At 35.1% G+C, this 13,864-nt stretch overlaps 1 protein-coding gene across 9 annotated transcripts in view; it reads right to left on the bottom strand.

Moving 5' to 3' along the window:
* The window catches only part of ANKZF1 (ankyrin repeat and zinc finger peptidyl tRNA hydrolase 1), a 450,598-nt gene that overhangs the window by 424,325 nt on the left and 12,409 nt on the right, over window positions 1-13,864 (bottom strand). For 6 of the 9 annotated variants that reach the window (XM_044078230.1, XM_044078229.1, XM_044078231.1 and 3 more), the window contains one exon: window positions 8,917-8,966. The exons of the other annotated variants lie outside the window; for them this stretch is intronic. The gene's annotated coding sequence lies outside the window, so the exon portion shown is untranslated. The remainder of the gene's footprint in view (window positions 1-8,916; window positions 8,967-13,864) is intronic. 9 annotated transcript variants of the gene reach the window in all.

Genomic DNA, 13,864 nt, shown 5'->3' with positions numbered 1-13,864 from the left:
TGGGACAAATATGTGGCTTCCCATCCACTCATCAAGGCTGCACTTGAAGAGGATTTGTGAAGTACTCTGTTTGACATGTATGGGAAGTCTATTCCAGAGGGAAGGCAGCCTCTAGGAGACAAACCTGTCTCTCCAGCAGGTTTTGTTAATGTTGCATATTAGATTTAGGCCTTTTGAGTGGGTAATGCACAAGGAGTTAGACTTATGGATATGGAGCATCTCTAGTAGGGCAGGGTCCGAAACTGCCTTGTAGGCGAGACACGGATCACCTCTTAGCAATCTGTATGACACAGAGTAGAGTGATAGTGATTTGAGCCTGTTCCAATATGGCAGGTGTTAGAGGCCATGGATTATCTTTGTGAGGTATTTCTGTGGCCTTTCCAGTTGGTGCAGGTGTCTGGAGAGGTACATACCAAACAAGGCATTATACTCAATTATTGACCTAATGAGGGAGGAGCACAGAGAGGTAATAACCTGCTTTTTTCTGGAAACAATCCCTTTACTTAGGAGATGAACCAAGTAAAAGGATTTTCTGACCACTGCCGCCACATGATGGTCGAATATAAGATTGTTGTCAACCTGAGTACCCAGATCTCTCCCCACAGGTTGTGTGCTTAGGGGGGTTGCCTTTGATGTGGTATCAGGAGGGGCCATGTTTTTGCCGAATGGTATGATAATACATTTTTATGCGTTTAACTTAAGGCCAAGACTTTGACACCAGTCATTTGTTACTGTGAGACCCTCTTGCAGTATGTTAACATAATTTGGGGAGTCAATGACAGCATCCAACTTACAGTCATCTGCAAACTTTGTCAGCCACAGGCCTTTTGTCTTTGCCTGGACCTCTGAGAAGTAGATGCCAAACAGTAGGGGTTCCAGGACAGATCCCTGGGGAACACCACTAGTAACAGGTCTGCTGCTGGAGGTGGAAGCATCTACTTTGACCTTGTGGGTCCTACTGGTGAACCAGTTGGCCACCCACCTGATAAGACAGGGATTTTCACCAAGTTGTGTTAGCTTTTTGATGATGCCAGAGTGGGGGATTGTGTCAAAGGCCTTGGACAAGTCAAGGTAAGCTGTGTATACTGACTTTCCCTCATCCAGGGCCTTGGTGACAGTCTCAAAGACGTCAACCAGGTTCAACAGGCAAGATCTACCCTTGATGAATCCAAACTGGGTGGGGTCAAGTGCGTGGAGATTGCCTACGTCCTTGTTTATTAGATCCATAACAACATGCTCCATAGCTTTACAAATCACACTTGTCAAGCTAATGGGAGATAGTCTCCAGGGTCGGTAGTGGCACCGCCTTTGTGCAAAGGGATGACAATGGCAGTTCTCCACTCTGCTGGAATGAAGCCTGTACTTAGGCTGTGGTTAATTAGGGTGCTCAATGGCGATGCTAGTTCTTGCTGGAGATGGTGAAGAATACAGCCTTTGATACTATCAGGTCCCACAGAAGCTGTGTTCTTTGCCTTGGATGGAGCCTTTAACACTTATCTATGGAGATGTGAGGTGCGGGGCAAGTATTGGGGATGCTGAATGGGCCTTTGTGGGGGGACAGGGGGGGTGAAGTTTGCAGTGAACCTATCTGCTAGCAGGTTGACCAAATTAACAGGATCAGTGTAAGTGATACCGTTAAGTACTAATTTGGAACAAACATGGGCTTTGCCAAGGAGGTTTCTGACGTAACTAAAGAAGGCTTTGTGGTTTCCCTTTGTTTCGGAGGTTAGTTTCGATTCATAATTGGCTTTGAAGGTTTTCACTAGTGATCTAATTTGCTTGTTGAGGCCAAGAGGCAGTTTTTCCAATCTGGAATTCGTTCCTTTTTACCCTTGGACAACAGTTTCTTCCTTTTGTTTTAAAGCCTGTTGATAGAAGATATCCACCAGACAGGTTTCTTTTTCCTTGAGAAGCAAGCTTTAGTTCTTTTGGGTATGGCTAAGTCCATGCAGCTGTACAGGGGGTCTATATTACCATGTCAACAGGGCTGTTCATAGAACGCCCTTACACTGACACATATGCACCGGAATACCAAAATTTCGAATGACCACAAAAGCGATTTTTTTCCCCTAGGGAAAAAAAATCACCTGGCCGTTGTTGGGAATTTGCTATTTCCTCCACTGTAGTGTGATCTCGGAGTTGGCATATTTAAGTAGGGGGGTGGGGGGCTGAAGCCCCCCACTTCATTGTGTCTGTCGGTTTGTTTTGTTTATTGTTGGCCAAGTGATATTTTTCCCTTGGAAAAAAGTCACTTCTGTGGCCGTTCGAGATATTGGTATTCTGGTGTGTATGTGTCGACATAAAGGTGTCCGAAGAACAGCCCTGTCAACATGGTAATATAGATCCTGCACAGGTGCTTGTATACTGCATTGGCGTACTGTTAATCACAGTTGTCTGCATCCTCTGAGGGGGGCAGTGGTGAGAAGCTACTTATACCCTCCTTTAGGAGGCTGTAATCAGCTTTTGAGAAGTTTTTTTAGCCTAGTTATGGCTGGGGGGGACTTTGAATGAGACAGACCAATGATCTGATCTCACCAGGGAACAACATACTATGGCAGTGGTGCAGCGGTCTCCCATGTTGGTGAGAACCAAGTCCAGAATGTTATCTCCTCTTGTGGGGGATGAGACGAGCTTTTGATTATTTTATACAGTTTTGACAAATAGCCTTTTCCTTGAACACTATGATTTACTACAATGATCACATATTCTATAAGTTTAGGAACACTTTGTTTAGTATTTGGAGTCATTGACTCTAAACTATAACATATTGTCTTAAATCCTGTATTACTAGCCCCATGTTGTTGTCTGTTTTGATTTATTTTTAATTGTTCCAATGTTAGAAGTTCACCAGATTGTTATCAATTGATGCCACTAAATAAGCTCATTTTCTTTAAGAATTTTGATAGTGGCCACATCAAAGGTATTAATACCATTCTGAGAACAAGCAATAGGCTATAACAAAAATACCCATGCTTTAATATCTGGGTTTCTGTTAAAGCAATTGTTAAACAGTTTTGATGTATCTAATATAAATTTACAACTTATATGCTTATGTTTGCTCATCATCCAGAGAAAGTTATGAGATACCAATTCTGTATATTGTAGTATTCAAAATGAAATGCTGTACAACAATGGCCAATGAAGTAAAGTTCTCTTGGAGAATAGGTGGTGTGGTTAAATGATACAAAACTTAAAAAAGTGCAACATATATAGCAAAAAACTTGCATAAATTTCCAGTACATAAATTAAATGCACTTACAAGATATTCACGCTGTGAATGCAGTTATACCATAGCGAAATGATGGCTCCAAAGTATCCAATCTTATGATGGCTTCAAAGTATCCAATCTTTTTGGTCTGATATACAAAGTATCCATACTGAAGATGTAGTAGCTGCATGTGACTGTGATGAACTGTTATAGCAACTTAACCAGTCTAACAGATCAAATAAAAGCTTCTAGCTTTAATGGCAGTTAAAATCCTTTTATTGTAGGAAAAGTTAAAATCTTCATGTCAAGTTAAAATCTTGATGTAGAATAAAACAGTCCTTGAAGCCATCATAAAACTGGATACTTTGGAGCCATCATTTCGCTATGGTATAACTGCATTCACAGCATGACTATCTTGTAAGTGCATTTAATTTAAGTACTGGAAATGTATGCAAGTTTTTTGCTATATATGTTGCACTTTTAAGTTTTGTATCATTTAACCTCACCACCTATTCTCCAAGAGAACTTTACTTCATTGGCCATTATTGTACAGCGTTTCATTTTGAATACTGTTTTTACTTGTTACTGATAGCTGTACTTTAGCATTAGGAGGTACCCTTTCTTTATTGCATAATTCTGTATATTGTGGTGACACTATTGCTTGAATTCAACCAGACGCTTTCATGTATGTGCTTCCATTTAGCTGAATAAAAATTATTTAGCCATAAAGCTATTGTCTTTATAGTAGATGATATCACATAAATCTCAATATCTTGAGATTTATTCCCCCTGCGTCCTAGTCATTTAGATGACGATTAATTGATATTATGGGTTTGCTAGGGCGCCATATAAAATTTTGTTAAATCTTTTTAAATACTGTTTAGAGGGGAATAGAAAAATCTTGCATAAAATATAATAATTCCAGAAATATGATCATTTTGATTATATACAGTCAATCTTCCATAGTAAAGAAGAATTTATTCCATTTTTGTACAAGATTATTTATATGAATTAAGATAGTATTATAATTGGTGGATAGTATTTCACTTATTACCCCTAGATATTTAATTTTGTCGTCAACAACTATATATTGGGAGAATTTCTTATTTAAACCTTTCTTGTCAGAATTTATTAGTACTAAATTTAAAGTAAGACAAAACTAAGACGAGAAAGTTTCTGAAAAAATTAATTGAGTTCTTTAAAGAAGTCAACAAATTGTCACTATCATTTAAAGTTAACAAGACATAATCTACAAAGGACTGAATCTTCATTTCTAGGGAATTTCTAATTTGTATACCTTTAATGTTTGGATTTGTTCTAATATAATTTGCAAAAAGCTTTATGACCAGAGCAAATAATAAATGAGATAATGGGCACCCCTGTTTTGTGCCCTTAGTAATTGCAATAGAAGTAGAAAAGCATGAACCAATCTTAACATAGGCTAAGAACTTTCATAAAGTGATTTTATTAAAAAAGTAAACTTTTGTGAAAACCCACATTCTTCTAAAGCCAATATTAAATAACTACAATTTACTGAATCAAATACATTATTTATATCTAAGCTCACCAGGGTCATATTTATGGATTCATATAATGTTATCGAAAGCCGGTAACGTCGAATGCCACAATGTCAAACCCTATGCATCAAACGCTAAAAATAGCGAAGCTGCAGAACATCGAATTCTTTCCTAGGGAAAGAGCTTCGCTACTTTTAGCACTGTGGTGGAAAGTTACAGGGGTTCAGGTAAGTGTGTGACTGTGTGGACGTTAGGTTTAGGGCGCGGGTTACGTGAGTTAGGGTTAGGGTGCTGGTGAGGTGAGTGTGCGATAGTGACGGACCTTAGGGTTGGGTTAAGGTGAGTGGATAGATAGTAGTGTTTGTATAGTTTAGTGTAGGGTTAGATGTATGATTTTAAGTGTAAGTGTGTGGATTGCTGTTTTTTTCTGGTGTGCCTGTGTTGTGTGAATGTGTTTCGGAATAGCAAATTTTTTCCCAGGGAAAAAATTCATTGTTCTGAATGTTCGATATTGTGTGCTTTAGATTATTTAGGTTCGATTAAATTGCGTTCGTGTTTTCGGCTTTCGATGACTTGATATAAACGCATATTTATTTTTGTAAGATTTATATAAATAAATTAAAGAAAAGATTCTTTTGATGTTGCTTTTGTAAAATTGATATAATCAATTACAGAAAAGATTATTTTGATGTTGTCATAAGTATTTCTGTCTTTTATGAAGACAGTTTAATATTTATTAAAAGTGGAAGTAGCAGTTAAACTGTATCTGTGTGGAATGCCATGAATATTTTATAATCAATATTCAAGAGATATTGATCTATAGGAAGCACATTAATTTGCTGTTTTCTCAGACTTCAAAATAAGATATTAGTGTATATTTCCATGAAGAAAGTATACCAGTCCCTTCCTTTACCAAATTAAACACCTTTAACAACGGTGCTAAAACATCCTTGGATATAAGCTTAAACATTTCTGGAATAATATTATCTATACCAGAGCTTTATTAATTGTATGTTTGTTAATTTGAGCTCACTCAATCTTATTTATCAATTAATTTTATATGCTGATCTAATAAATTTACTTTCAATGCTGTTCTTAAAAAGATTTTATTATGTTTGAGGGTGCAATTTTTTTTACTTTGCAAGGTGACATTATGAAAATGTATCTTAAAAGCCCCCAACATTCCTTCCAAGTCTGATACTTTTCTTGTAGTACATGGAATATAAACTTCTTTTATCTGGTTTGATTTAATTCTCTTCTTAGTTCTATTTGTTATTGTTTTCTGTTTCCTAGGATTAATCAAGTAGGAACTAAATTTAATCTTCACTAGTTGAATCATGGTTTTATGGTGTAATATTTCTGAATATTTTTTTTATTTTCTCCAGTTCATTAACTAAATACTTCTTTCCTTTTGTATGTTGAGTTTTAACTTATCAGTACTTCTTTGCCTTTATTCCATTGCTTTCTTTTGTTAATATACCATGCTAGTATTTTGCCATATAAACAGGACTTGAATGAGCCCCAAACATACATCTCCGAGGAGTCTTCGGTGAAATTTATACTAAGGAAATACAAACCTTTCTGGAAATAAAGTTCCTTAAAATCTTTAAAATTTGTTATACAAGATGGTATACTAGTAATGGTTCTCTATGGTTTTGTGTAGACATCTAGGTAAAAAGTGATTGCATTGTGATCCAATACTAGACATGTAATTACTTTGGCTTTGTCTAATTTTGTAGTTAAGTCCCTTGAAATACACACAAATATCAATTCTCGAGTAAGGACCATGATGACATGAATAATGTGTAAAAAAATAATGAATCAGATTCTGCATATTCATTTACATCTACTATACTGAACAAATCAATAAAATCAGATACTGACCTTAATGTTGCCATTTTCCTACATGTGTTTATAGTATTAATGTTACTATCATTCACTATACAGTTAAAGTTACCAGCAATTACTAAATTTCCTTTAGAGTATTGAACTATGTCCTCAATCTGCTGCTTTACTACTTTAACACCTAGACCTGGTATCCGATAAATATTTACTAATGTGTATATTTTCCCATTTATCTCTAGTTACCATGCAAAGCATTCCTGACCTTGACAAGTATTTATAATCCTGGGCATTAAAATTTAATTTATCCATAAAATCATAATACCTCTTGTCTTTTATAATGTGAACTCACTAAAACTGTGTAATTGTTAAATTTTAGTCTATTTAAGATAGGTCTCCTGTAAAAATATAATTTGAGCATTAAAGATTTTTAAGTATTTAAATAAACTTGCTCTTTTGCTATTATATAAGCCATTCACATTAATGGAAATACATTTCATATAAAAGCTATTATTTACAAAAATGTTTAGACATTTATATGGAGAGTAGATCATTAGAGAGAGAGAGTGACTTGAAATCATGTGATATAACAATATTTCTATACATCATACACATCCAAAAATGAAAAAAAGGAAATAATGCATAAATGCATTATCTAAACAATCTATGGGGAAAAAAGGACCCCCACACTTGAATAGCCAAGCCATTTAAGCATACCCACTAAAGCTCCTATGCAACTCACTCCTAAGTCTATCTAATTATTTTTATTTTGTCAGAAAGTTTATTAAACCAGTATATCTTCTCATAACATTCACTTTACATACTACACACATACTGAAATTCAACAGATTGATTTGACCAGACTCGTAAAATTAATATTACACACACACACACACATATATATATATATATATATATATATATATATATATATACACACACACACATATACATACATACACACACACACATATACACTCACACACAGAGACATGGAAATCTAATAATAATAATATGACAGTTCCAAACAAAAGTAACAGTCAAGACTATTTCACTACATATTTCTATATAGTTTTACAGTCTGTAAATTTTGAAACCTTCTAATATTAAATTTAGATATGATACACCTTTTAATACCTTAAGTCATATCAAGCATTATTAATAACTATTCTTAGTCATCGTTACACAAGAGAGGAGCAAAACTCAAAGATCTCCCTGCTTGTTTGAATTGCTTTTGTAAGCACCACTGAACTAAAAATAATGAAGTCCAAAGTCAACTTACTACAAAAAAGTGAGATATTTTAAAAGTTGATATCTCAAAGTTATTACTTGAAAATTTGTCTTTTTATTTGGTTTCCTATTTTGAGATTTATTTTAGTAAATCCTGATAATTCAGGTAATCACCCATATGTGCACACTTGCATATATTCATTTTTTGCACAGTATTCTTATATGAACATCAGTACGTTTTATATTTAAATAAGTTTTTATATTTTAAAATGTTTTTTTTTTCCTTTTATCATTTTGTCCACAAATTACTAAACTCCTAGCTATAAAAATAATATAACTGTGTGATTAAAGTAAAAACCAGCATCATTCGATATTAAATTTAACAGTTCAATTTAACTTAAAAAAGGTGTAGATGTCACTTTAAATGGCATGTTCAGCTCAAGTTTAAACTTTGACCTGACCAGCTACATCATACCTGGGCCGTTTGGTTTTGTTTTGTGCTGCTCACACTTTTGTAAATGACTTAAAATCAAAGAAATTATAAAACAGGAGGGAAACCTGATGGAGAATTATTTTTAGCTTGTGATCTCGGTGGGAAGCTAAGAAAGAAGTAAGTGAAGATTTTAAACATATGTAAATACTGTTTGAGTTCATTCAGTGTTTGAACAGAAGTTAATTAAGTTGACTGGCTAGCACAAGATTTAAAATAAGTTAAAGAAAAAGAAAAAAACTACAAGAAAGAAATCAGACTTTCACATATTAAAGCACTTCAGCAGCAGTCCCTCAGTATTATATTCAGTAAAAAAATTTAAACATATAGCTACATTAAAGCAATATATGAAACACATTAAAATTATTGAAAGACTTTTACTTGTTTCAAATAATTTCTAGTGATAAACATTTTCATTTTTCTTATCTGAATATCAAATCAACAGACCAAATCAAAACTATAATATACTGCACAGACAACTTAGCAAGTATATATATATATATATATATATATATAAATAATATATATATTTTTTTATGATACCTTAGATCTAAATAAAATGTTGTATCATATGCATGTATTAATGTACAAGTATAACATGAAGGAAAATGAGAATACAAAGCATTTACCTTTTTTTTCCTTTAAAATGCAACGAGACTGAAATTTCTTCTTCTGAGAACTGAATATAAAAAAGGATAAAAAAACAAGGAAATTGTGATTAATTGATTATCTTTAAGTCTCTTTTTTTTCTTATCTACTAGTTTCCAACTATTCTTCTCTGCTCAACGCTTAAGTTCAGTCCATTTCTTCCGTTTGATCTAATATGTTATTGGATGCTAGATAAAATACAGCAGAGACCAAGGTATCAAAACTTTGGTTTACCATCAGAAGGTCGAACCTGACCCCATCGAATGATGGGATCACTGACCCACTTCCGTGAAACTAACAATGTCGAAATATGACTCGCCGTAAACCTCAGAACGGGCTTTAACATGGGTCGAGATTTGAACTTCAACGATGTCGGGTTCAACATTGTCGCTGTTCGGCCTCCAGATATCGACTGAAGTGGGTTCGACCTTCTGACTGTCACCCCAAAGATTTAATGCCATCAGGGAGAAAGATTTTTAGTACTGCAGGAAACAAAAGATGAACTTTGAAATTTTTTTAAATTATTTTATTAGTGGTATACATTCTATTTTTCTTGTAATCACTGCAGACGAGCAGTCATTATCAAATCTTACAATGCTGTCATAGAACTTAATTGGGGAATTTGCCCACACTGTTTTAGTACTAACTCTTTACCTTCAGATGAGAGAAACTGTACTATAATAGATCTTGGATATGAATTTACCTTTTTTTGAGGTAGAAGGAAATGTCAATGATCTGTGGGCTCTTTCTATGCAGCATGAAGGGGACTCTGGTAGAGTCAAGATGTTAGGTAGCCAGGATGTGAGAAAATTTATCATGTTGTCTCCTTCATTCTTTTTTGGTAATCCATACAGACACAGGTTGTTTCTTCTTGATCTATTTTCTAGATCATCGATTTTACTTAGTATGGAAGTAACTCTGCCCTCTAAGTAATTCAGAGTTTCTTCCATATCAGAAATCTTGGTTTTATGTTGTACTATCATTTCTTTTAACTTTTTCATTTGTTTTGTAGTTTATTCTTTGAATGAATCCAGTTTACTAGCCATTTTACCTACTTTTGTGGATAAATCATTAATGGCGGTAAGCAAAGTTTGAAACTCCTTTTTCACTGATAGGTCCTGTGAATTGCCTTTAGAGTTACATCCTGAGAAGATGTCAAAGCAATTTCTGAAAAGATTTTGACAGAAAATTCAGCAAATAAAAAAAAAATATTCCAATGTAGTCAGCCAACACTTTAGGAAATATATATCAAAGGATATGATGGGTCTCCAAGTCTGAGTTTTTTAAAACTTTCTGTCAGAAATCTAAATTAGATAGCAGAGCTAGGGAGATGGGCTGTTAACCACCCGGCACCTTAGCCATACCCAGTCAGACCTATGGACATTTGAGAGTAAATTGTAACCATAAGGATTGAACTGCCGAATGTGCAAAATATTTATTTTTATTTATACTTTGTTGAATATATACAGAAAGTATTACTTGGATAAAAAAAAAGCTCACTATATGCCTATTATAAAGTCAGTTTGAAATGGGAGTACTACAGAATCCTGAAAACCCAAAATCCTAAAAGTTCAAAATACTGAAAACTCAAAATCCTGAAAACACACAGGATACCAACACTTACTATATTCCAGCACAAGTACTTACAGAAGCATATTACCCTTCAAATATATGCAGGGGGGCCAACCCCCCTGTGCCCCCCACACCCGCTACAAATATATCAACTCTGAGATTGCACTTCACTACACTAAGTGCAGTCTTGGAGTTGATATACTTAAGTAGAAGGTGGTGTGGGGGACGCAGCCCCCACCCCCGCTTATACTTGGAGAACAGTAATATAGTTTGTGTTTTGTTTCTGTATGTACTTGTGCTGGAATATAGTAAGTGTTGGTATCCTGTGTGTTTTCAGCATTTTGGGCTTTCAGAATTCTGTAGCGCTCGCACACAAATATATATATATATATATATATATATATATATATATATATAAAAACAAGAAAAATCACCAGAGTAAACTCACTGCCATAAAACAAGACCACAAGTATAAATGAAGCAAAAACAATTATCCAATAAAAACAGTTAAACCTACTTGATCATAGCAGCAGAAGCTCCCATGTTGGTGATGCATAGCGAGAGGACATCATCGCATACCAATTGGATAATTTTAGGATTCACAATGTTGAGCGTTTTTATTTTTTGCAGTGTTTATGATCTGAGGAAGCCACTGTATCGTGGTGAAAGCGCTAACCTACTTGTATTTTTTGTGCACATTAAAGTCTCTTGTTTTATCACTCTTATAGGCTTGCTGTGTGTCGCACTGTTGTTGTTTTTGCTTCATTTATACTTGTGGTCTTGTTTTACAGCAGCGAGTTTACTCTGTGGGTGATTTTTCCTGTTCTTATCAGTTGTTTGTTGGTCATCCACTAGAGTATGACTGAGAGTCATGGTTTGGCTGTAAATGATTAGAGTTCCATTTCACCTGGACAAAGTGGTGTGAATAGGTTGAATGGACTTGGTGGCCTGTTAATTAGTGATGCGAATTAAAGTGGGAGCTACTAATGAGGAAGTTGTCTCTGATGAGGAGTTCGATAGACCAGCCTTTCGCATGCAGTTGAATAACCTTGATGATAACCTTTTTAAACGTAAAAGGTTGTAGGTGCAACATTTTCATTTTGAGGCATGTTTTCAATTTAAGGTTGTACCCAGAGGGTTGAGGGTCTTAAAGATGCCAGCGTATGGTACACAGTACCCAGAGTTGCTCACCAGTTGGGAGAAATTGAATCTTGACGCGAGTTTTGGTTACATGCGACTGATGATCGATTTCTTTAGGCTGGAGGAAGAGAGGCTTGTACGGGACATAGAGAAGCAACAGGAGTTGCTTTATGCTACTTTTCCTGTACTAATGACTGATAAAGCAATAGAAGGGATTGTGTCAACAATGTCATCATGTATGAGGGACAGCTTGTAGCCCAAAAGAGAGACTACACAGAGACATCTCTGATTTTAGAGCTGGACATGTCTTTTCGTGGCCCAGAACTGAGTCTAGAGCAGTCCAACAAGGGTGTCCATCCAGCTCTCGCAAGGAGCCACCTGCTGAGATCAGAGGAGTGTTGACGACACCCGTGTGTATTAATACTACCAGTGGAGGAGCAGGATGTGTGGAGTCAGTGGATTTAGCCAATATGCCCTTTGAGGGAGATGGTTTAGCTAAGACCACTTATCATCCCCCTCAGAATAGTTTCCCTTCCACCCCAGAGGCAATTCAGCAGCCTTTGGTCATTAGGAGAAAGGAACCTGTCCAGTATTTGACAAGGGTTTGCAAAACCACCTTTTCCAATTTGACAGGAGGACGAGAAAGGGTCGAATCATTCAAGGAACTGGGGACTCACCAAGAGGAAAGAACACATAGGACCAGTGAATTATCCCACCCTCGAGAAGATGTGGGAACCTTGCAGTTACTAATACTAACTTGTCTAATGAGTGAGACTGAAATTAAAGTTCTTCATACTGGGTATGTCATTTATAAACCAAACACCAACGGCCAGCAATCGCAATACAAAGACACTGAAATCTGAAGTAAACGTTTAAATATTTATTCAATATTCATTTTCAAATATATTTATATTCAAACTGGTTTTGGCTACCCAGCCTTCATCAGTGAATAGAGTTCTTCCTCCAATGAGAGTAGTGATTATTTATACACAACCCCAACCAATGGAAAACATGGTATAGCCCAGCATAATAGTTAAAGCACATTGTCACGTTTAAAACATCAAAATTCACATGACAATATTAATGATAATGTACAGAACATAGTAAAACATAACATAAAGAGGTAATGAAATAATAAAGAATTATATAAAAACAAATATGCAATTTTATATAAGCATTAATCAAAAGTACATCATTACTGCCAAATACAACTCTACATAAAGGAGCATATCCCATAAGCCCTACGCAAAGCATAGAATATCAGAACACGTCAGAACACATAAAGTGTAAATACTGTAATATATAAGAAAATGTATGTATATCACAAGAGAAATAAAAAAAATGTATATATATATATATCTAATATCTCTCTCTCTATATATATATATATCTCTCTCTCTATATATATATATATCTCTCTATCTATATATATATATATATATATATATATGAATGACATACCATATATGAACATGTTATCAAAAAGGACATATGTCCTATAAAGTTCTCCAGTTTTACAAATAATGTAAAATTCCTACATATCAAATGGAATAACTTGGTATATTCAATGATTAATCAGAAAACATGTTCAACTAAATATAAATGTATACATACACTTATACCGATTATGAACATATTCAGGCCTCAGAAGAATATGTACCCACAGCTACCAATAGCTAGTGGATTCGCCAAATATACAAAACTTCTCAAAAACTTTTACAAATGATCATTAAGACCTGGAGGGAAAAATGCCCCAAGGTTAATGATCCAATATTTTTCTTTATGATTTAAAATGGTATGCCAACCCTGTTGGTTACTTCTGTCACCTGTGATTTTATCTATGATCATAAACATAAACTTGGCATTAGTGTATTTGATGGTATGTCTACATAGGGCATTGGTTTCTTTTTTATTACGAATGTCACTTTTGTGTTCAGTCATTCTAATTCTAAGTGAGCGAGAAGTCTGGCCAACATAAAAAGCTGAGCATTGGCAAGTGGCCAAGTAAACAATCCAACTACTACTACAGTTACCAAACACCCTTGAATTGTACACTCTGCTGGTGTTGGCACTGGTAAATTGTTTATGTTTACTTACATGTTGGCATGACCCACAATGTCCACACGGGAAAGTACCCAAAAGTTTGTCTCCAGTCATGGTCATTTGTTGATATATGGCACCCCCACTCTCCTTATGCTTATAATGAGAAAATAGGCC

Source organism: Protopterus annectens, chromosome 7.part0, assembly GCF_019279795.1.
Source record: "Protopterus annectens isolate FY-2018-M chromosome 7.part0, PAN1.0, whole genome shotgun sequence".
In the NCBI taxonomy this organism is placed as follows: Eukaryota; Metazoa; Chordata; order Ceratodontiformes; family Protopteridae; genus Protopterus; species Protopterus annectens.
Note: the sequence above shows the minus strand (reverse complement) of the source record. Positions and strands in the feature narration are given on the sequence as shown.